Source organism: Tachypleus tridentatus, chromosome 1 (assembly GCF_004210375.1).
Source record: "Tachypleus tridentatus isolate NWPU-2018 chromosome 1, ASM421037v1, whole genome shotgun sequence".
NCBI classification, from domain to species: Eukaryota; Metazoa; Arthropoda; class Merostomata; order Xiphosura; family Limulidae; genus Tachypleus; species Tachypleus tridentatus.
In genome coordinates this window covers 151,366,988-151,389,059 of record NC_134825.1, presented here as the reverse complement: position 1 = coordinate 151,389,059, position 22,072 = coordinate 151,366,988, and the positions used below count along the sequence as shown (strand labels likewise).

At 33.0% G+C, this 22,072-nt stretch overlaps 2 long non-coding RNA genes across 4 annotated transcripts; one reads left to right on the top strand and one right to left on the bottom strand.

The window, feature by feature from the left end:
- Positions 1-356: 356 nt before the first annotated feature.
- LOC143227218 (uncharacterized) lies at positions 357-4,660 on the bottom strand. Of its 3 annotated transcripts, none has more exons than XR_013014950.1 (3): positions 4,491-4,660; positions 3,302-3,479; positions 357-1,954 (listed from the first exon to the last, which is right to left on the bottom strand). It is a non-coding gene; the product is annotated as an uncharacterized LOC143227218 (long non-coding RNA). The 3 variants fall into 3 exon arrangements; XR_013014941.1 differs by having other exon boundaries at positions 4,396-4,492; XR_013014945.1 differs by lacking the exon at positions 4,491-4,660 and adding an exon at positions 3,837-4,298.
- Positions 4,661-13,978: 9,318 nt separating this feature from the next.
- Positions 13,979-19,990, top strand: LOC143227235 (uncharacterized). Its single transcript, XR_013014954.1, has 3 exons — positions 13,979-14,201; positions 16,415-16,619; positions 19,385-19,990. It is a non-coding gene; the product is annotated as an uncharacterized LOC143227235 (long non-coding RNA).
- The last annotated feature ends 2,082 nt before the right edge of the window (positions 19,991-22,072 follow it).

Sequence of the window (22,072 nt, the reverse complement as noted above, 5' to 3'; positions counted from 1 at the left end):
AAAACTTCAGCCATGCACAAAAGAATACTTCACCTCATTCCCTTTATCTAATAAATATTGAAATATATTTAAATTAAATCAAACTTGTACTCCCAAGTTTTGTCTATTAACTCAATGATTCATTAGATCTAGCTTTTAGAGAAACATACAATTTACAGACATACTTAAACAAAATGCATAATTTTATTAATTACTCAAGGAAGAGAGAGTTTGCAAATATTAACGTGGGTTATTTACGTATTATTTAAGGACTAATAGAATATTCATTCTTTTCTTAGGGAAGAGTGGGCTTATAGGTATCATCATGGTGTGTTGTGATAGATATAGAATATGTAAGTTGACAAAAACAATCAATACACATAATGAAGTGGTTTTATTTTAACATAATGGTTTGGTACAACATGGAATTTATTTGTTCATCTCAGCTCTTATTTTCTCTAAACTAACATAAAATAACTAAAAAGTCTTAAAACCAGCCCTTATTATTCATGCACTTATCATGCTATTTTATAAACTGACTTAAAATTTACTGCCTCTAGAAAAATCCAAGGGCAACCCATTCCAAAAACCAACCACCATGTTAGAAAATTTAAACTGTCTTAGTTGAAAATGGCACATGCCCTGCCAAAATTTATATTTCTTTCCCCTAGTCCTACTGTTCTCACTGTTAAGTATGAGAAAAGATGAGCATCAACACTATCACTCCCTTTACAATATTAAACACCTCAATAAGATCCCCTCTACCTATTCTTTTTTAAAACAATTTAAGAGATTTCAGCTGCTCCTTGAATGATAATCCTCCATCCCAGGAACCATTCTAATAACCTTCTATGAACCATTTCCAACAATTCAAGGTCTTTCCTAAAGTAAAGAGCTCAAGACTGAATACAATCTCTTTCAAAACTCTCAGGGAAATATTATCTGGTCCAGGAGCCCTATCATTTTTTAAGTGTCCCAATTTTTCTTAATCAGCTCATAATTAATACACTCATCTTATTAGGTCTCCTTTCCATTTATCAACTGTTCAAGATGTGGAATACTGCTTAACTCTTCATTAGTAAAAACCAAAGAAAAAGCAAAATTTAATAATCCAACCATCTCATAATCATCACACACTAGCCTTCCTTTATCATTTCTCAAGAGGTTTACCCCTATTTTAACATTTTGTTTACCCTTAGTGTATTTAAAGAAATCCTCACTGTTAATCTTTACACAATCAACCAAACTTTCTCATACATCCTTTTTTATGTCCTAATTCCCTGTTTCATTAACCTTCTTGATATTCCATAATCTTTTAAATCTTCTGTCATACCAGTCAATTTAAATTTCTTAAATTTATGATGCTTTTCTTTAATTTTTATCTCTTAAACCCTTTGTGAACAAACCTAGTTTTTTTAATTGTAGCTACCATTTTCTTTATATAAGTAATACTTTTACCTTGAATATTTAAAAACTTATCTTTACATTTTTTTAAATCTATTCAGTGTCTTCAAATAACTCAACTGCCAATACATAACAGATAATTCTTGTCACATCTCTTTAAACTTTACCTTTTTTGAAATTTGTAACCAAAATATCATTATTCCTTATCTCCTTATGCAGCAAAACATCAAACCTAATACAGCAATGAACATTTGTACCCAGATGTTTTCCATTTTACACACTGTCAATCATTTGAAGTTAACAATAAATCTAAAATAGCATTGTTTCCAGTAGGTTCTGTGACTAACTAGTGAAGAAAGTCACTCTGAACAATTTCCAAAACCCTTTTTCTTTCATGGTTTGGATTTAGCATTTCCCAATTTATATAACTGAAATTAAAATCACCCATAACATTGCACAATAAAGTTTTTGCTTCTTTAACACTGTTGGGTGTTCCTTATAGGTTTGTGGCTGATGATCACAAAAATCACATCCAAATTTGCCCATCACGTACAGTTTCACCAGGACATTGCTGCAATGAAAAAAAAGATATCAGGGCAATTGGAATCCATCAATGCTTGCTGAATACTGTTGGACACTGCAACGTGATGCACCGGACATTGAATACAAACAAAGATCAGGAAAAAAACACTTAATTATGTTGAACTTAATAGCATATTAGAAATATAAATGCAATTAAATACGTTATTGCCAGTAAACAGTTAACTGCCTATTTCTCAGAGTTCCTACGTGATGAAGCAAAACCAAAACTATATTTGTGCATTTCCACCAGGTACCTATCACAATCAGCAAAAACTTTTCAGGAAGCAAAACGTTTCAAAAAAATTGTCGTGCAGTGTAATTATGATTTCATCAACAGCTGAAATCTCATGTTTTTCACTATTTTCATCCATATCATTTAGTGGTCTGCAACAAATTGCCTCTAAAAGTATTTTTGATTTATATCTACTTATAGAAAACCAAATGGGTCCAATCTTCTTGCTATTATCTTTGTTATTCTAAATTTCAATAGGACCTAATTCACATATTAAATATAAACCTATTCCTTCCCACCCTCTCTTTAGTACTCTGTCTCTGATAAATAGCCTGTAACCTTGTATTTCACAAACATTTCTGTTATCAAAGTCATCTATGTTTAACCATGTTTCACTTATTCTCATTATACCAAAATCCCCATTTCTTACACTAAACTTTTCTCTACCTCTCATTCTTTTTGCATTTAGTTAATTTATGCCCACACCACTATCAAGTCTTAATTTATAACTTCCCTTACAGCTGAGTTAATTGCCTTAGCAAACAAGACAGCTCCTACTCTATTTAAATGTAAACCATCCATTACTAAAAAAGCACCCTCTTCCACTGAACTGATCACACAAGTCTAACCAGCCAATCTGCTCATCCTTACATACTAACATAAGCCTTGCATTTAGCCCTAGTGACCTACTTATGACGTCATCCCAACAGTTAATTGTGGGCAATATCCCTGACAAAACGATAGCCTTTTATTTTAAATATGTATATCAGCCCCTTGTACCAATTAACAACTTCCTCTGACCTACCTTTTCCTACATCATCAGTCCATACATGCACCACAAAAACAGCCTCTCTCTTACCCCCCTTTATTATATCTCATACTCTGTCAATTATATACCCCACCTGTGTCCTTGGGTAGCATAATCTAATGTTTTCTTTCTATTTATCCCACAGACTATTATGTCCACATGTATTATCAAGAAATAGCCTATCATTCACGTCTTTCTATGACCCTTTCATTTTCTTTCCTTCCAACAGTTCCTCATCTGCAGAATTTCTTGCTCAACAGAACAGGGTAAATATAAATATATTCAATAGTATTTACCCTCACAGTGTTCTTTCCAACTTCCTGAAAGTCATTGTTAGCTGGCGTATCCCTTGTACGTAAAGTCTTAAGCTCCTCATTATATCCTGCTGACAATTCCCATAATCTACGCTTCTCTTTATCTATTACCTTCACTTTAATTATAATAGCTTCCAACGTCTCCTCCAATTTGCAAACTCTACATGAAAAGTGCATATATTCATTAGTAGCTTCCTTAAAAATACATGCAAGTCCTGAGTTCTCAAATAAAACCCACCCATTACACCTAACGAGCTGTGAACGCTTAACTCCTACATTAGTCTTAACTATTATATCTGAACTTAGAGCCTGAAAATAAGTACTCAATACCAATAGCCTATTGTTAGCACTGTTATTGTTAAGCCTAACGATTGAAAAACAATTATATTTTTATCGCTATTTTGTCTTTGCATTAAAGTAACAAAGTTTATCTTTAATTATACAGAACTTAGAAAAATGATTTATTACAATGTAACGTTAATCATAAAATGTATTCAGCCTGATTATTATAACTTACCAATATCTATAACTTATAAGATGAATTTAAATTAATAGATCTAAGTTCAAGTAAACAAGTTAACACTCCGACGAAAAGACGTTTCTAGTCCTGATTTCTCCATGCCCGTTCCCCCTGGCTGTAGTTTCGCTAGATAGTAGATAGGGACAGTGGGAATCTCGTTAATCCATTCATTAATGGATTTAAATGGCAATTTCATTTAAATACAAAATTATTAGCCTAATATTAATAACCTTTCAAGTTGCTCTGGGGCCTATTAGACCCCACTTTTCGTAGGAGTGTTAATCATTAAAACACCAAGTGACAATAAACTAGTTTTTAGATTGTATTTATCTTGTTTTACAATTTACTAGCAAGTTCAAATATACGTAACTCCTAAGCCTAAAGTATCGTTGCACGTATTAAACCTATTTTAACGCTGTAATAATATATACATCACTAAACTCTTAAGTTAAAACTTTGACCGTTTTACTTTTATTTATCAAAATTACTATATCTAGTAAATATTATAATTATTTAAGTCAATTTACTATAAATTATAATGTTAATATTAAATAACCTTCAGAAATCTATAAAGGCTTAACTTTCAACTTCCTCTTTCTTCCACACATTTTGGTGGAACATACTACATGATTCGACATAATATTGGCCTACCTTCTTCAGTATGATCTACAGGTAAGCATGTCCCTCTCACCAAATAAAACCATTTCATTATACTTATAAATCGTTGTTTATCCATTTACCGTTATATTAGCATAATATGTTTTTATACATGAGTATATAACTTCGTGTTTGCTAACAATTTAATGTGCCAAAACATAGAGTTTACATCAGAACATACTCTCATATATTAATTCACCTTTTATGTTCTTATTCGGTTCCGAATGTCCAAACGAAGGATTGTTAAAAATGTCCTCTTTTTATATAAATTACCAATTCAATTTAATGCAGGCATGACGTAATATGAAGTATTATTTATTATATTTTAAGTATTATTTTTATTGTTTCCCAGTAAAAACCTTGAACCAAACTAACTTCTGCATCAAGTTGTACACATCTGATTAATTTAGGGCTTATACCATATTTTTAAAGTTAGTCGTGTTTGGCACGTGACAGCAGAATAAAGCTATGCATACCCATTCCAACTTTTAACATTTATCAAAAAACTGTTTTTGTGTATTTTATTTAATTTATTTTAGTTATTTTGTGCTTTTTTTAATATCAGATGTGCAACATTTACACTTAGTTTGTCCTTATGCATTTATATTTCTGCTATAATAACATCAGCCAAAGAGTACAGTTATCAACTAAAGTTTATTTCTCATTTTTTACTGATGGTAAGTGATGGGCACTTTAAAATCTCCAAACGATTATTATATGTATTGGTACATTTGGGCTTATCATTGATTGGTATTAATGCATTTGGTTTTAATATATGTTACTATTGATGCATTTAATTTTAGTCAAGGTTTTCACTGATGTATTTGAGTTAATGTTAGTTTTCTTTTCGTAAAATTCTAATAGATGTCAGTAAAAGTTGTTTCTTATAGCAGTTGCGTTTTAACTGAAGTATTATGTTCGTAGGTATGTTAGGAATACTGCGTTATGATTGAAATGCTGTCATACTGTGTATTTTAAAGGTAAAAGTGAAATTTTCTAAAAATGAGAGTCAAACTTGAACCAAAAACCGAAAAGCAAACCTACTTTTAGGAAACGTTCACGAGGTTTTGACTTGTAAAGGAGTGAGATGATATACGCCTCATCCAATAAGATGGTTGCAAGTTCTGTTTGGTCAGACAGTGAATCCATATTGATCCCTTAAAGCGTCAGTATAAATACTTTTCTGACGATCACTGGTTAAATAGTGTGACCATCGGTAAAGCTTATATTATGTCCCAGGGTCGAACACAGAAACGTTCAGAGATGGAAAATTAAAGTGCATAGGATTGTATAACCGACAAGATCAAAACTCTCTATCTTATGGCAGTTCTTTTTTACTCACTCTATTTCTATGTCTGTCTGTGGTCAGTTCTCCCAGCCATCTATCCAGTAACTGTATAAAATTGTGCACAGGAAAGAATAAAAGAGCTACTTTGTTCTGATTTGCTAAAAAAACTGAATTGTGTGTCATTAAGTTCCATAAGTGAGAAATTCCATACGCTAATGCTTGTCAGAGTTGGACACGATAACCTCTTATCATTATTCCAGATTACTCCATACATTCATCATTTATTTTATTGGATCCCTATTACACCAAACATGCTCGCCTTTCCAGCCGTGGGGGCGTTATAATATACACTCAATCTCACTATTCGTTGTTAAAAAGAGTAGTCTAAGAATTGGCGGTGAATGGTGATGACCAGCAACCTTCCCTCTAATCTTACACTGCTAAATTATGGACGGCTAGCGCAGATAACCCTCGTGTGGCTTTGCGCGAAAATTCAAAACAAAAATTAATCTACTGAAAACTTTTTAATTGACTTTTAGAATCAAATCGCAGTTTTCTAATTTTAAACATTTATCATTTTCGCAATATTCGTCACAAAGGTTAAAAATTAGTTTTTATCTTTTCCTTTTCTTGATTTCTCATTTTTATTTTTGTCCTTCCCTCAACTTTTCTCTCCTGTTTTAGCGCATCTGTTCCTTTTTTATTTGTTTATTTTCCTAAAAATTTGCTTTTCATATAATCGTGTTTGTTTGTGTTTTTTGTGTGTGAAAAACAACAACAAACAAATCGATTCGAGCTTGCAAAATTTGTTGCAAACATACACTAAATGCTGTATTTGTTAATTATATATATATATATTCACTTGACCGTACAAGAAAGAAATTTAATCTGTTCTGTCTTCCAAAGCTACCTCCATCAATAACTGTTTCCGCGAACTTTAATAAGTGCGGGAAGCGATGAAATTACTTTGGAAGTTCTAAACTAACCATTTGGCTTGATAAATTCATTAACCTTGATGAAATCGTCAAACGGAAATTAAATCTCTGTAGGATATTAAATTCATTGAAAGAAATGAGAAATGTTAGTGTTCTCTGAACATAGTAGTTCAACGGGAAAATAGGTATATGTATGTGTACAAATATAGGAAAAGTCAATCTATTAAAGCATGTAACACAAATACAGGAGAAAAATGTAATGCATGTCCAAGGTTGCCGTTACTAAGCAACCATGTCGAATATTAAATGTGCGCGTATAGCATTTTAAAGAGAAAAAATATTTTACTTTCTTACATGGTTTAAAAGGGGAAAATAATAATCGTTTTTTACCGTCACACCTCCTTTAAGGCATAATGAAAAAAGTAAAACTTGTATTGATTTTTCTATCTCTTTCTTTTTTTCTGCACAATACATAAAGATTATGCCACTGTCACGTGACTGAAATTTACAAGGATAGCCGTAAAGGTAGGAGTGGGCTTGTCGGAGGTTGAAGCTACTCCAAACTATGCTTTAACCCCCTCTGTAGCCTCCTCAACAAAAGAACAAAGCTTATTGATGAAGTTGATTCACTTCTTAAATACTAAGTATGTGTGCTCGCAAGAAGTATAGCCCCACAGTTTTGTTTTATTTTAACCTCAGTCCCCTCGCCGGAAAACATAATTAGTTCTCTTTATTAGATTCTGATTGTTTTCATAGATATGTTCAGAGTTACATCTGGCAAGATATACAATGTCTTGAAATTTAAGTAGAAGAACCCATGTTTTTAGTTAACCATTCCATGATTCTCATTAGTCTCGCGTTAAAAACTGGGGTTTCTGTACCTGCAATGGGCAGAGTGTATATAGACAATTATGTAACTTTTCCCATAATACTAACTAACTAACGAGATAAAATATTGCAACATATATTTGTTTTAATACGATGTGCTGGTGTAAAGTATTATAAAATTAATGAAAGAATACTTTGAAATACTGTTTTGATTTTTAGCTTTTTTTTTTGTAACATCTGTCTGTTAAATTAAAATGCTACTGTACTTCTTATAAATGAGCTCCTATAAGCTGTTGATAAGCCGAGTGGATTGAAGGAACTAGCAAGTGATGTTTAATGTGTTTTTTTTTAAAGTAATGGTCTACTCCATTTTTCTTTATAATGACCGTAATATTTGAAATAATATATAACAGCAAATGTATCCATGTTACATGTTCCTTTCGTTCAATATCGGCTTACATTGCAAAAATTATAATGGTTGTTAAGCTTCAACCGTTTGTTCGATTGTTCATCCGTTTAGATAAAGTTTTTGGAAGGTCTATCTAATTTCTATCACGAACTTTAATCGAAATTGGTTCAGCAAGCTTATCACAACAGCTTCTAAGTGCAAAACATCAGATAGATGGACAACCCTACTCGCTTTCTCTGCGTGTGTGTGTGTGTGTCTTTTATTATACTTATTAATATTATGGAAGGTTAATTGCAATTTGTAATAATAACGACCTGTATATGTTTACAGTAATGTTTAACTGCAGATGTGAGTCTTGGCGTCACAGTCGGTTCAAAATGATTTCCTGATCAGTCGACAGTGCAATCACACCATATATAAATTTATGGCTGGGGTAATGTATCACAATCCTTTATAAAGAAGTGTATTTCTGTACAAATAGCAGAAAGAACCAAAACTACTTTCTATTTCTGCTGCAAAGCACAAAGCTACACAATAGGCTTTCTGTGTTCTGCCTATTTCTAAACCAAATTTTTATTGTCATGAACCCACTAACTTATCGTATAATCACCTAAGGAAGGACACTATTTTCAGAGACAACTATTAACAACATATAAAATAACATCGACAAGTAGCACACACAGTAGCAAGTTTAGTGTGTTGATAACAATGTTAGTTTTCAAAGAGACTTGGAAAGAGTGTCATACACCAAAGTTCCAACAGCACACAGTACACCTTTAGAAAGTACTTCAAATTTACTGTACTGTATAATAAAACGTACCTTAAATTCTATGAATTGCACATTTAGCCTGTAGGTAGAAATAATAACGTCAGTTCCATCTACCGAACCAGCTTGGGAACATTGGTGTAATAAAAACAAAAGGTGTCAACACATAAGTCCAGGAAGATATCATTATGTAGAAGGATAAAATAATAGATATGAAGATATTCGTTATCATGGATATTTACTGAGAAGCTTTATTGCATCATTTTACAAAGAATATCACACTGGAAATGTATCATGTGTCAAATGACTGTGTTACGTACTACAATTTATCTCGGACGAGCTTTCAATTTATTATTTTACGTATTACGAGTTCAAACAGTCTGAACTGAGTTAAATTGTAATTTTCATTTAGTAATTAATTAAATATCAATATTTTTCAAATTTATTATATTTACCACCAAGATTGATATATAGTTTTCTTTCTTAATACAAATATATTTTAACGTACAGACAACAATACAATTTATAAAAACAGTGATAAGAAATAGTCCCTTATGTACAAAAGTTTTATAAATTTACAAATAATATTGAGTTTGGAACTAAATATTTTATCGAAGGTTCATCATGGGCGAATTAGTTTCGAGTTGATATCAGTATAGTTAACCTAACGAGTACCTAGCTAGCTCTCTATTCTTTGCTAATCTTACACCATTTACAAGCTTATTTTTTTACCGACGAAGATATGTAATGTCCTCGTAGAAATACTAACGTCCAAGGTTAATTCTCTTAAGTTAAACAGTTTATAATGTTCGGACTTTACAAAATCACAGTTCTAGCGTTCGAGGTTTATGGTCTACTAACTTTAGGAAACCCACAATATAAAACTGTCTCTTCACAGATTGCGACGGCTACCTTCTACAATCAGTAGATGAGGTTCTCGAAATTTCAGTCGGCAATAATACTAGCACTTCAAGTATTTACATACACACTTCGTAAGTTGTTGATTCTTATACTCAAAAATCTACAAATTTAGGGAATAAGCGGGAATTTTCAACACACATTCAACAGTATAAGTAACAAGCACATATTTATATAACGAAAACTACATATAGAATAGCAAATCCGTTACAACTTTTCATAACGAAACAGAATGAGCTAGGTCCTGGCTTGACATATGGTATATGTCCTGTTACCGCAAAATCGCGCTGCGCATTTTGTGGCAGTGGGAATGCTATACAGACGACAGTCTAATCCCATTATTCGAACAGTAGTCCAAGAACTGACAGTGGGTCCTGTTAATTAATTGTCTTCCCTGTAGTCTATCAATTAAAAAATAGGGACGGCTTGCATATATAGCTCTCTTACCAGTTTGCCAGATACCCAAAACAACCAACCATAATTTGGTAAATAATATTCTAATATTAATAACACAGATCTACAAATTCAAACTTCATGAAGATTGTTTTAGTATCAGTAAAGGAGTTTCGATAATTCAGCTACGCAAATTTCGAAAATAATATTCATTGTTTTATAATATGAAAACTCTTACTTACATTAAATTATTATTTCGTTTACAACAATGAATATTTTTATTATAATGTTTTTTTTTTATGTTTAGGTTCTAGAATGATTCATAAGAGTTGCACGTCGCAATTGGTCTAGAGAAATCTATAACACTGCACAACAAAGTTTTTGCTTCTTGAACACTGTTGGGTGTTCCTTATAGATTTTTGGCTGCTGATCACGAAAATCACATCCAAATTTGCCCATCACGTACAGTTTCATCAAAATCTTCAGTTTCACCAGGTTATTGCTAAAATGGAAAAACGATATCAGGGCAACTGGAATCCGTCAATGCTTGCTAACTACTGTTGGACACTGCAACGTGATGCACCGGACATTAAATACAAACGAAGATCAGGAAAAAAAACAACACTTTTAATTATGTTGAACTTAATAGCGTATTAGAAACATAAACGCAATTAAATACGTTATTGCCGGTAAACAGTTAACTGTCTATTTCTCAGAGTTCCACCGTGATGAAGCAAAACCGAAACTATATTTGTGCATACCCACCATGTACCTGTCACAATCAGCAAAACCTTTACAGGAAGCAAAACTTCTCAAAAAAATCGTTGTGCGGTGTAATCAGTGATTGTCACCGTTTTAAGCATAAAATGTGACCTGATTTCAATAAAAATTATTCATGTACAAGTTCATGTTACGTTTTGTTAAATCTCTATATGTGATGAATAAAAATAGATATATTTTTTCGGATTTGGCTGCAGGAATTACTCTAGAACATGTAAAAATGTCAAAAGAATAAAACCATCGCAAGCCAGGGTAATTAGCAAGTAAAATAGCATTTGCTGACATGAGGGCAATCTGCGCTCGCCATCCACAATTTAGCAGTGTAAGACTAGAGGGAAGGCAATTAGTCATTATCACCCACCGCCAACTCTTGAGCTACTCTTTTATCAACAAATAGTGCGATTCACTGTACCATTATAACGACCCCACCGCTGAAAGAGCGAGTATGTTTGGTGTTACGGAGATTTGAATATGCGACCCTCAGATTATGAGTCCAGCACCCTAACCATGTGGCCGTGCTGGGCCTACATGTTAGTGTAAATAAAGAATAATACGTTATATGTCAAGTACACTACACTTCTATATCCAATGTCGAAGAGGCCGGAAGCTACATAAATTCATGATTAATGAAAAGTTATGTTAGGACAAGAAAAGTCACTTCCTTTATACGTAATTGTATAAAACGTCCCAAACACAAAATGTGAAACCATAAGTTTACATTACCTTATGATTGGCACAAAACCTTCGGGTTATATTTGGTAAGGATCCATAAACAAGGGACAAAGTAGTGATAAAAACGCCCAAAAAACCGCAAAACGCAAAGCTGAAAATGTATATGTACCCTTGTATGGACCTAATGAACCTCCATTAAATTTTGTGGAAGATATCAATATTCCCTTCCTACAAAGAGACAGTGCTATTATATTTATATCGAAATATATGATCATTTTCATGAGCAACTTTTAGATCATGAATCAGATTTTAGCACGTTAATTATAATTATTACCAATTTTATGTTGGTCATTTACAAGTGAGATTCTTAGGTAAGGCTTACTAAAACAAGCACACAATTGGCTGTGTCTAACACAATCCAACTCTAACTATCCACTAAACACGTGGTCAGTATACAGAAAGGATAGTAAAAGTAATATATGCATGTATATTTATATAAAGTAGATGTAATTAACTTTTACTTTGTGAGTCCACGTTTGAAGCTTACACTTTTTTATCGTTTTCAATCAAAATTTCTGTGCACCCTTAGTGCTTCTCTGGAAGTATTTTCGTTCAGGTCTGACTTTCAGATCAAAATGGGGCCATCGTCTGTCTGTACGTTTGCGTTTCACATAATATAGTGTTTCACTTATCTCAAACATATTTCACATGTATTCTTAGGGTTCCCGCGGAGTAACACATGGCATTCATATACACACACCCACGTCAACTCTGAAATCCCTAGGTATTCCTCATACGATTTTTGTACAAATTCTATTGTATCTAATAGGCTATGAGTAGACAACATTGTAGCATAATTTTTAAAAGTTCCTAGCTTCATTTTTTTCAGTTTAACGTTTTTATCAACAATATTGATATCTAGTTGCATTAAAACATGACTCAAAATTTTTGTGAACGTCTAATAAAGGTTTCTAAAGTTCAAAGGGAGTTCCAGAAAGGGAGGATCTTTATATTTAGTTATAACTTCATTTTTCTTTAAAGCTTATAATGCTAAAAACCGGTAATAATCACCAGAGGTGTCTTTAGGCACTGATACACGGGGCTCATGCCTCATTTCTAGGTGAAAGTGCCCCAGTTGGTGTCTTGAACAATCAAAATAGGAAACGATGATTGATTTCATATTGAAACGCCGAAAATTCCAGCGCCTGTGTGTTCAAGCCCCGAATCATTTAAATACCAAGTGACACCTACAGTGGTCACAGTTGTTTGTTTGTTTGTTTGTTTGTGTAAGGTTTACTGGTGCAAAGCAATGTGGCTATCTGCGTCAAATAACCGGGAAAAAAAAAATAAAAAATTAAAACTGTAAAAAATAAAAAGAAGTAGGTTAAACGCTGAACAGTGTCTAAAAATCAGATAAAACTCAAATAGAATTAAAAAGGCCAATGGCCTGCAAAAAGATAGCAAATCATCATCAAGCTGGACATTGTCAGCCTAATATGTAGCTTTGTGCTTAACAACAATCAAATAAATAAAGAAACCAAATATCGATGATTAATGTGGTTGTTTTGAATTAAGCACAAAGCTACACAATGAGCTATCTGTACTCTGCCCATCACGGGTATCGAAACCCTGATTTTAGCGTTGTAAGTCCGCAGGCATACCGCTTAGCCACGTGGGGGCTCGATGATTAACGATTTTTTTGTTTGTTTTGGAATTTCGCACAAAGCTACTCGAGGGCTATCTGTGCTAGCCGTCCCTAATTTAGTAGTGTAAGACTAGAGGGAAGGCAGCTAGTCATCACCACCCACCGCCAACTCTTGAGCTACTCTTTTACCAACGAATAGTGGGATTGACCGTCACATTATAACGCCCCCACGGCTGGGAGGGCGAGCATGTTTGGCGCGACTCGGGCGCGAACCCACGACCCTCGGATTGCGAAGCGCACGCCTTAACGCGCTAGGCCATGCCAGGATTAACGATAAAACACATCATTTGTGGTATAATATTTTCTTAGAGAGAAAATAGCCGCAAATATTATATATAATAGAAAAATGTTTAATTCAATACTCTTATATTGTATAGCTGAGAAATTAAAACTGAATTCGTAGTTTCACTTTCTACTGTTATATTTAAAAGTTCTTCTAGTAAACTAGCTGTGGATGAATTACGAAGCGCAAAAGTCAACAGATAAACAGAACACAGTCACATTTTTTCACACAGTATTTTGTGTGTGTTTATAATAATAATATTTAGACTCATATTTTTCTTCTAATTTGTTGATTTCCATTATGTAGCACAAGTTTGTTCAGCTTGTACTATTTATACGACTTCTGAGCTCATTTATAGTTTCTTTATATAAAATTATTTCCTCGTATCGTAACGTTTATGATATAAAATTCGAAATGTTTTGAAGCACAAATAATAAATGTAACACTGAAAACAGGTTTGGACTCTTTTCTTGGAATGCATGTGTCGATAAAAAGACGGCGAATAAAGAAGTAATCTTTCTCTGGCGCTGGCTTAGGGTTTGGTTTTTAGTTTAGGCCTACCTACCTCTGTGAGCGGTAATAATTGGTTTTTGGTCAAAAATGTAATAGCACTGCCGTAATGAACAGTTTGAGCCTCGTTAAATTGGCTTAATAACAGTGTACGAGTGAAAATCCCCGCGGACTGAGTGCATTGGAGCGGTTGAATAACAGTAACAATTGCTAGGAAGGTGAGTGCGAAATAATAGAGTTGTGTTGGGGCGTGAAATTGAAACAGTTTCCTTCAATTCAAAACTAACAGATGGTGATGAAAATATCATTTCAAGAAGAAATTAAGCGGTTTCTTTGATATATGGTATTTGTTAGGAAGTAATAGCTTTATGAAAAGCAAGTTATAGAAAATACAGGTTTATATTATTTTGATACTACCAGTAAAGTAGAAATAAGTATGTATTCTGAAGAAATACTGTTTGCTTACAGTATTGAATTAACTTATACGTATTACCGTCTATATAAATAAATAGGTTTATCCTTTTTGAAAGGACCGTTAATTGTAAATTATTTTACGGAATAAGAAAGCCAATTGAAAAAAATTAAGTACTAGAAAATTTTAAAAAATAATTTTATTTTGAAGTAGAGATTACTATTTACTGAGCTGTAATCTTCCAAGTATCAATTATCTAAATGAATGAATTTTGAGAGTTGTTGTAAAACTGAAATTACTATATGCTTTGGGAAAGAAATCGTTTGTTTGTTTAAATATATATATATAATTATATGTTGCATATACATCGGTTTTAGACAGTGAACATAATTTATTCCCCAAAATAAATTCCACAACTTGAAATTTCGTTAACCTGTCTTTATATATGTACATATATATATTTTTTCTTTTGCAAAACTTCTCTAACACACGTGTTTTTGAAGTATATACAGTGTATTTTCTTGTTAATGGTAAACAAATTAATTACTTACAAGTTCAAACAAAACCATTTTAAGTGATGTACGGATAAAGACATAATTTATTTCTGCGATTTCTTTTTAAATATATTTTGTTTGTTTTGAATTTCGCGCAAAGCTACATGAGGGCTATCTGCGTTAGCCATCCATAATTTAGCATTGTAAAGCTTGAGGGAAAAGAGTTACTCATAACCGCCAACTCTTGGGCTACTCTTTTAACAACGAATAGTGAGATTGACTGTCATATTATAACGCCCCCATGGCTGAAAAGGCGAGCATGTTTAGTGTGACGGGTATTCAAACCCGTGACCTTCGGATTACCAGTTGAGTGCCTTAACCACCGGGCCATGCCGGGCCCTTGTTTATAGTTGATCACGAAGCTACATAATGGGCTATCTATGCTCTGCCCACCACGGGTAACAAAACCCAGTGGCTAGCGTTGTAAGTTCGCAGACATACCGTTGTGTCACTGGGAGAACTCGAGTTCAGGTGCTGAGAGTTTTGGTATCGCTTGAACAGATACCAATATTGTTCGGACATATTGAAATGTTAATTATGATTAGATAGATAGGATCATTTGCTGACAAACATTTTGACACTAACTTTATATGTTAAAACACCACATTCTTTATTGTGTTCATGCTGCATTAATCTCCTGGTTTGTTCAGGTGTCAGAACTGTCTAGAAATGTTGAAATGTTAAAATTTTATCTTGTTCAGAAACTATACGTTGTTTGAACATATAATCATGCGGCTTCGTTCATACAGGATCCAATGTCGCAATGTTTTGAAATCATCAGATATTTTTTTACTGCTAATCTGTAAAATGTTAACACTTGTATTAGAGTAACACGTCACCTATTGTGAAACATTATATTCAAATATTGTTAACGTTTAAACATGTGCACTATGCCAAACGCTGTTTGACAAAATAATATTCTGATGTCTTTAAGCGCCACTTAGTTTTAATATATAATATTTTTAAATATTTCTTTACCGTTAAAATATGTGCATGTGTTTTGATTAGATTCCTATACGCTGAAACCTTATCTTCTTGTGACCCGAGCGAGGCCCGCTGATTAGTATCGTGTTATCACCAAAAGAATAAATAAATTAAAAAACGTTCTCCTCACTTTGTGGTCGTGGATGCATTCATTATAATAGCGACGGATCCCACTATTTGGTTGTACAAGAGTAGCCGAAGAGTTGGCGGTGGATGATGTTGACTAGCTACCTAGGCCCGGCATGGCCAGGTGGGTTAAGGCGTTTGACTCGTAATCTGAGGGTCACGGGTTCGAATCCCCGTCGCACCAAATATGCTCGTCCTTTCAGCCGTGGGGGTGTTCCCTCTAGTCTTACACTACTAAATTAGGGACGGCTAGCGCAAATAGCCCTAGTGTAGCTTTGCGCAAAATTCAAAAAACAAACAAAGTAGCTACCTGTCACTTTAAAATCGGGGATTACTCGCACATATCCTCTTGTAGCTTGAAGAAGAATGATGCCAAGAGATGATGGATGGTTGCCTTCCCTTTAATAAGCATCTCTAAACTATGAACAGCTGTGCCTCAACCTTGACCTGAACAGCTGTAGAAGAGAGTAAAATCTTTTCAGTATTCTTAGTTGTAGCTTCAAATATATGACCTGTTCTTACAGTGGACACAGCAGAAATAAACAAACAGCCTACTATTGGTAAGTGAAATAAGCCTAAAAGTAATAAACAATTTAATACTTACTTAACATCTATAAACTAGAAATGAATATTCTTACAATGACCACGTGCCGTCGGTTGTTGGTTACTTTTTTTGAACAGCTTGCCAACGTTTGAATTGAATCCAACTTACTCTGCTCTATGGTAGTGCCATCTATGAGATATTTATAAAATATTAATATCCATCCACAAGCGATTGAACGGAAATAGTAAATATTTTACTTTAACTCAAAGAGTAGGTGATAACTCATAAACACAATAAAATAAAACAACTTGGTATAATTTTATTCATGAGCTATAAAACTGAATTTACATTCAATTTGACACTTAGTACACAAGTATTATGAGTGACCTACAATGAACACTTGCAATACTTTTTGTGGCAATTGGACGCAAACCACAGTCTGACACGCTAACCACTAGCCTATACCTGGAAATTTTTAGATTTGGCCAGGCTCTAGCTAAGAGCTAAGACAGTTTCATCTCACTAACTTGATGACTGTTTATGGAATGTATCGACCTCTAGCTTGGTGATTAGGACGCTTGCCTCAGAATCTGAGGGTCGCGGGTTCGAACTCCATCCCACCAGACATACTCACCACTTCAGCCGTGGTGGTAAGAACTGACTTAGCATAGCTACTCTCCTTGACATAGGTGGTCAGTATTCAATTTTTGCAATGCAGAGGCCTTAACTATTGTAGAGGTCAATGGTTTGGTTTATTATGAATTTTGCTAAGTCAGTTCTTACCACCTGATTCCAGTAATAGACCAATCCTATTGAAATTGTGCCAGAATAGACCTCATCTTATGCCAAATACAATGGTGTACTGGATTCCAAGTCGAGATGAAAAAGATATAATCATTTGGTTAGAGGCATTGTGAGGACAATCTTAACAAAAGCTATGCTGTGGTCATAGGTGATTCTTTATTAAATCTATAACAATCCACATTGCCAATCTTAGGCTTTCTATCGCTGCCTCCTTATATGACTACGAGTCTGGTTGTTAGTTTGGTGATAGCTCCTAGTAATGTCCAAAACGTCTACCTTTTCAAAGCTCTTTTAAAAGGTACTAATACATATTAAAAATCCTTTCAATCCCCATCCAATCAAACTGTAATCTTGATCACACATTAGTGTTTTGTTTGTTTTTTACAATATTATAAAGACAATACACTTCTCAAGTAAAAAGTCATTCAAATACTAAAACTCACAAATCTTTACTTTGTTTTTCTGATACATTGAATCATTACTGTTAAGCTTTGTTGCTAAGCACAAATCTACACAATGGGCTATCTATGCTCTGCCATTGAAGCCCAAGTTTTAGCATCATAAACCCTCAGAGTTACTGCTAAGGTACTAGGAATCAATTGTTTCAGTGAAATCTGCTGCAGGTTGAAGTAACTAAGGTTCATGAGTTTCATGTAATTCCAGTAAATGTTTACATGAATTTTAAATAAAAGAATGCCAAAATACTGTTCTAATTCAAGTTTTAAAAAAAAGCAAACTTTTCTGCCATTATCAGGGATCAAAGTGCTTAATGATAATTTTGAGTGAAACAAATCTATTGGCCAATGTGTGAAATCTACTTTGGCACACACAACTTATGGGGCTCTAACATGTTCCTAAATACATTTAAAATCCTTCTGGCCTACTTTTAGCATCAAATTTTAACTTCATTACGTGAAAAAAAAAAGAAATCATTTGCAACTTGTTAATTACCAAATAGACCACTCTGATAAGTACAAGGCTAGTTAAACTTTTTACGCATTAATACTCAAGCCTTTAATACATGTGCTTGAATAATTTTTTCTAAGCCTAAAAATTATCTTTTACGTGAATATAAGCCATGACTTTTTTCTACTTTAATTGGACTTGATTATATCTTTTTACAGCAATGTAATCTTCTAAATCAGATATGGGTTATTTTACAAGGAACAAATTTTGTATTAATGGAAAAGTTTGACGCTCTTCTCCCTCAAGAATAAGGAGAATGCCCAAAAACACTTCAATTTTAGCTGTCAACATTCATTTTAACACAGAATATATCATTCAATACTTTGTGTATGATCCCAGAATTCAAATTATAATCATTTGATGGATCAATATGAAATAAACAAAGAATAAACTATGAATAAGTGGAATCAGAACTGATTATACAATGAAGATAAGAAAACAAAATAATTTAATTTGCAAACTGTTTTTATCAAAAAATATTTTTTGTAGATAAAAGAAAACACATTTTGTTAGTATAACTTGTCTCTTACATTTCTGTGCAACACTGTGTGTAGTATAAAATGACAATTTCTGACCCTCATTTAGACTTATGGTTGTAAAGTACATATATCAAAATTTTTTAAAGATGTTTGTGAGATAAAATTTGAATTTGAGAAAATACAAAATTAAATATTAACACTTGTTTTTAAGATACTATAAAGACTTACATGTCTTACAATGAAAAACCAGCACTCAACAAGTTTTTTTATGATAAAATCCATCACTGAATTAAGTGATTTTGTATTTTAACAGAAAAGAATAGAGATCAAGAGTACAATATTTAAATGTAAGACTTCTGTTTACTGCAGTATTACCAATTTAAGAATTTGGTCTAGCTTTGTCATTTTTTGCTTACCTCATTAAAACAGTGACCTAACTTTTAGTACATGCACATGGAATCTAGGAAAAAGAATATTCTGTGGCATGTTTAAATTTGTATATAATGATTTACATTTTGATTCTGATTGTTAGACAAGTGGTCACTACGAGAAGAGGTGAACAAAGCACAAATCTTCACCAGCCTATGACCCATCTGAGAATGAGCACATACACTGGTAATTTTATAGCAGAAGATTTCAGAACAGATTGGGATCCCAATGTTTACTTTTATTTGTTTGTTTGTTTGTTTGAAAATGGTATTTATTCAAGATAAAAACCTCCAGTAAGGATATGATAAGATAAGAGTTAGACATGAAAAAAAATTCAACAGTAACATAAATGTAGCAAAGCTTAAACCACAAGACTATATCACGAGAATTAAAATATTAAGTAAATATTCCTCCTTAATTCTGTAAGCACTTCGTTCTCTGTTTGTGCAATACTCTCTTTTCTTTGATATAATAAAAGTGCAAATAAAAGTAGTTGCATTGAAATGTGTTTGTGTTATTAACTTTTCTCCTTCAGTACTATTACAGTATACTTTTATTGAAATTAAGAATGAGCTGTTCATTCATGTATATTACTGATGTACATAAAGAAATAAAGGGAATTCTAAACTAATTTCACGTATAAGTGAATGCACTTTTACCAAAAACTGCTAAAACAGATTATTAGGTATCACTGCTTGACCTTACATATCTATACGGATTATTAACAGAAATAAATAATAATTCCAATTTTACACAGTCTCTTGAAGTAGATCTTGCACTAACCTACTACAAACAGTTTAATTTCACTGTAAATTTAGTAACAAAATGTTATTTTTTACTGTAGTTTTAAATAAAATAAGAATTTAAACTAACAGTAGTTGTTTGCACCGAAACCATTCAAAATGTTCAATTACATTATTTTTGTTTTAGGTTGTGGAACGTTGCCATTCAAGTTAGGTTTAAGATAAATGTAAAAGAATTAATTATAATCCCTATCGTTAGTAATTTTTATACATCACATGTTAGTTAATATCATTTAAATGTTACAAATATATTTTATGGATTTTCATTCTCACGTTTTCAAAGTTACAGTTCAAGAATGAATTGTTTTAAAACTATAAGCAAAAATATGAACTTCTCGTGATATTCTAACAGAATTTTCACATGTAAATACTTAACTTGGGCCCTGTTGAATCAAATTTAAATTCATTTCCATTATACTGATAATTCTAGCAAAATGACAGTAGATGTTGTCTCTTCATCAATATTATATTTATTTCACACGTTTACATAAATAAAACCTGTTATTTTTTTCTGTCTTATACCATTCACTAAATATAATTGCACAGTTTGAATTTTTAGAATAGTGTACACACCATCTGAAAAATCACTGATAAAATGTCGAAATTAAAGTTAACTAATTGTTTTTTGGTTCGATTAGTTGGTTAGTTTTAAATGGATGAAATATTGTCATCATTATTATAGAAACGAATTCACTAAAAACTTTTATCAGTAATTTGTTTATTTTAAGTTTCGCGTGAAGTTACACGAAAGTTATCTGCGCTAATCTTCCCTAATTTAGCAGTAAAAGAATACAGAGAAGACAGCAAGTCATCACTATCAACTCTTGGGCTACTCTTTTACCAACAAATAGTGGGATTGACCTTAACTTCACAATGCCACTACGTCTGAAAGGACAAACATGTTTGGTGTGACAGAAATTCAAGCTATAATTAAAAAAATAATAAAAAAATTTCAAAAAGAAGAGGGGAGGAGGCTGCAAAAAAAAAAAACGGGCGGGGGATGCTAAATTTGTTTATTTTCATTTTGGTCTTGGATCAGCTTACACCAATGTTTGTTTACTATATTTCTTATATGTATATATCTATACAGTGAACTGAGAATTCTTTACTTCTCAACAGCACTATCAAATTCCGATTTTTAGCATTATTACTTGACTTACAAGTCCTCATTAGAATTGTCGAGGCCCGGCATGGCTAAGCGTATTAAGGCATTCGACTCATAATCCGAGGTTCGCGGGTGCGAATCTCGGTCGCACCAAACATGCTCGCCCTTTCAGCCGTGGGGGCGTTATAATGTAACGGTCAATCCCACTATTGGTTGGTAAAAGAGTAGCCCAAGAGTTAGCGGTGGGTAGTGATGACTAGCTGTCCTTCCCTCTAGTCTTACACTGCTAAATTAGGGACGGCTAGCGCAGATAGCTCTCGAGTAGCTTTGCGCGAAATTCAAAACAAACAAACAAACAGAATTGTCTCTGACGCTCTGAGAATGCTTACAAAGGTGCTACACATTACACCTGAAACAAACGTTCGATTCTTACTTATATTGATGTGCCAGTTTGATCGTAGTAATTATTTTTGGTCCAGTTTGAAAAACGTAATTACATTTCTATGTTAAAAACGATAGTCAAATAATAAAACTTAGAGGCAATGAAAACTAAATTATTCAATTACGGAATTGGCCTAATAACCTTTTAAAATTAAAAATAGGAAAATATGAGGGGCGCTATTTATTGCAATACTTAAACTAGCAACTTAATATTTTACTAAACTTATTACACTAACTTGTTTTTCATGATTATTTAACCAAATCTATGAAAAGTGATTGGTGCTGTTTCTATTTTCACTGCTTCCTGAAAATTTTGAGTTAAACAACAGGTCATTATATATTTGTATGTAACAGGGAGGTCAGCCTCATTAGGCTCATCTGTTATTTTACTTCTTATCTTGTTTCAAATTACAAGCTACCTAAACCTTATCAATTCTACTTA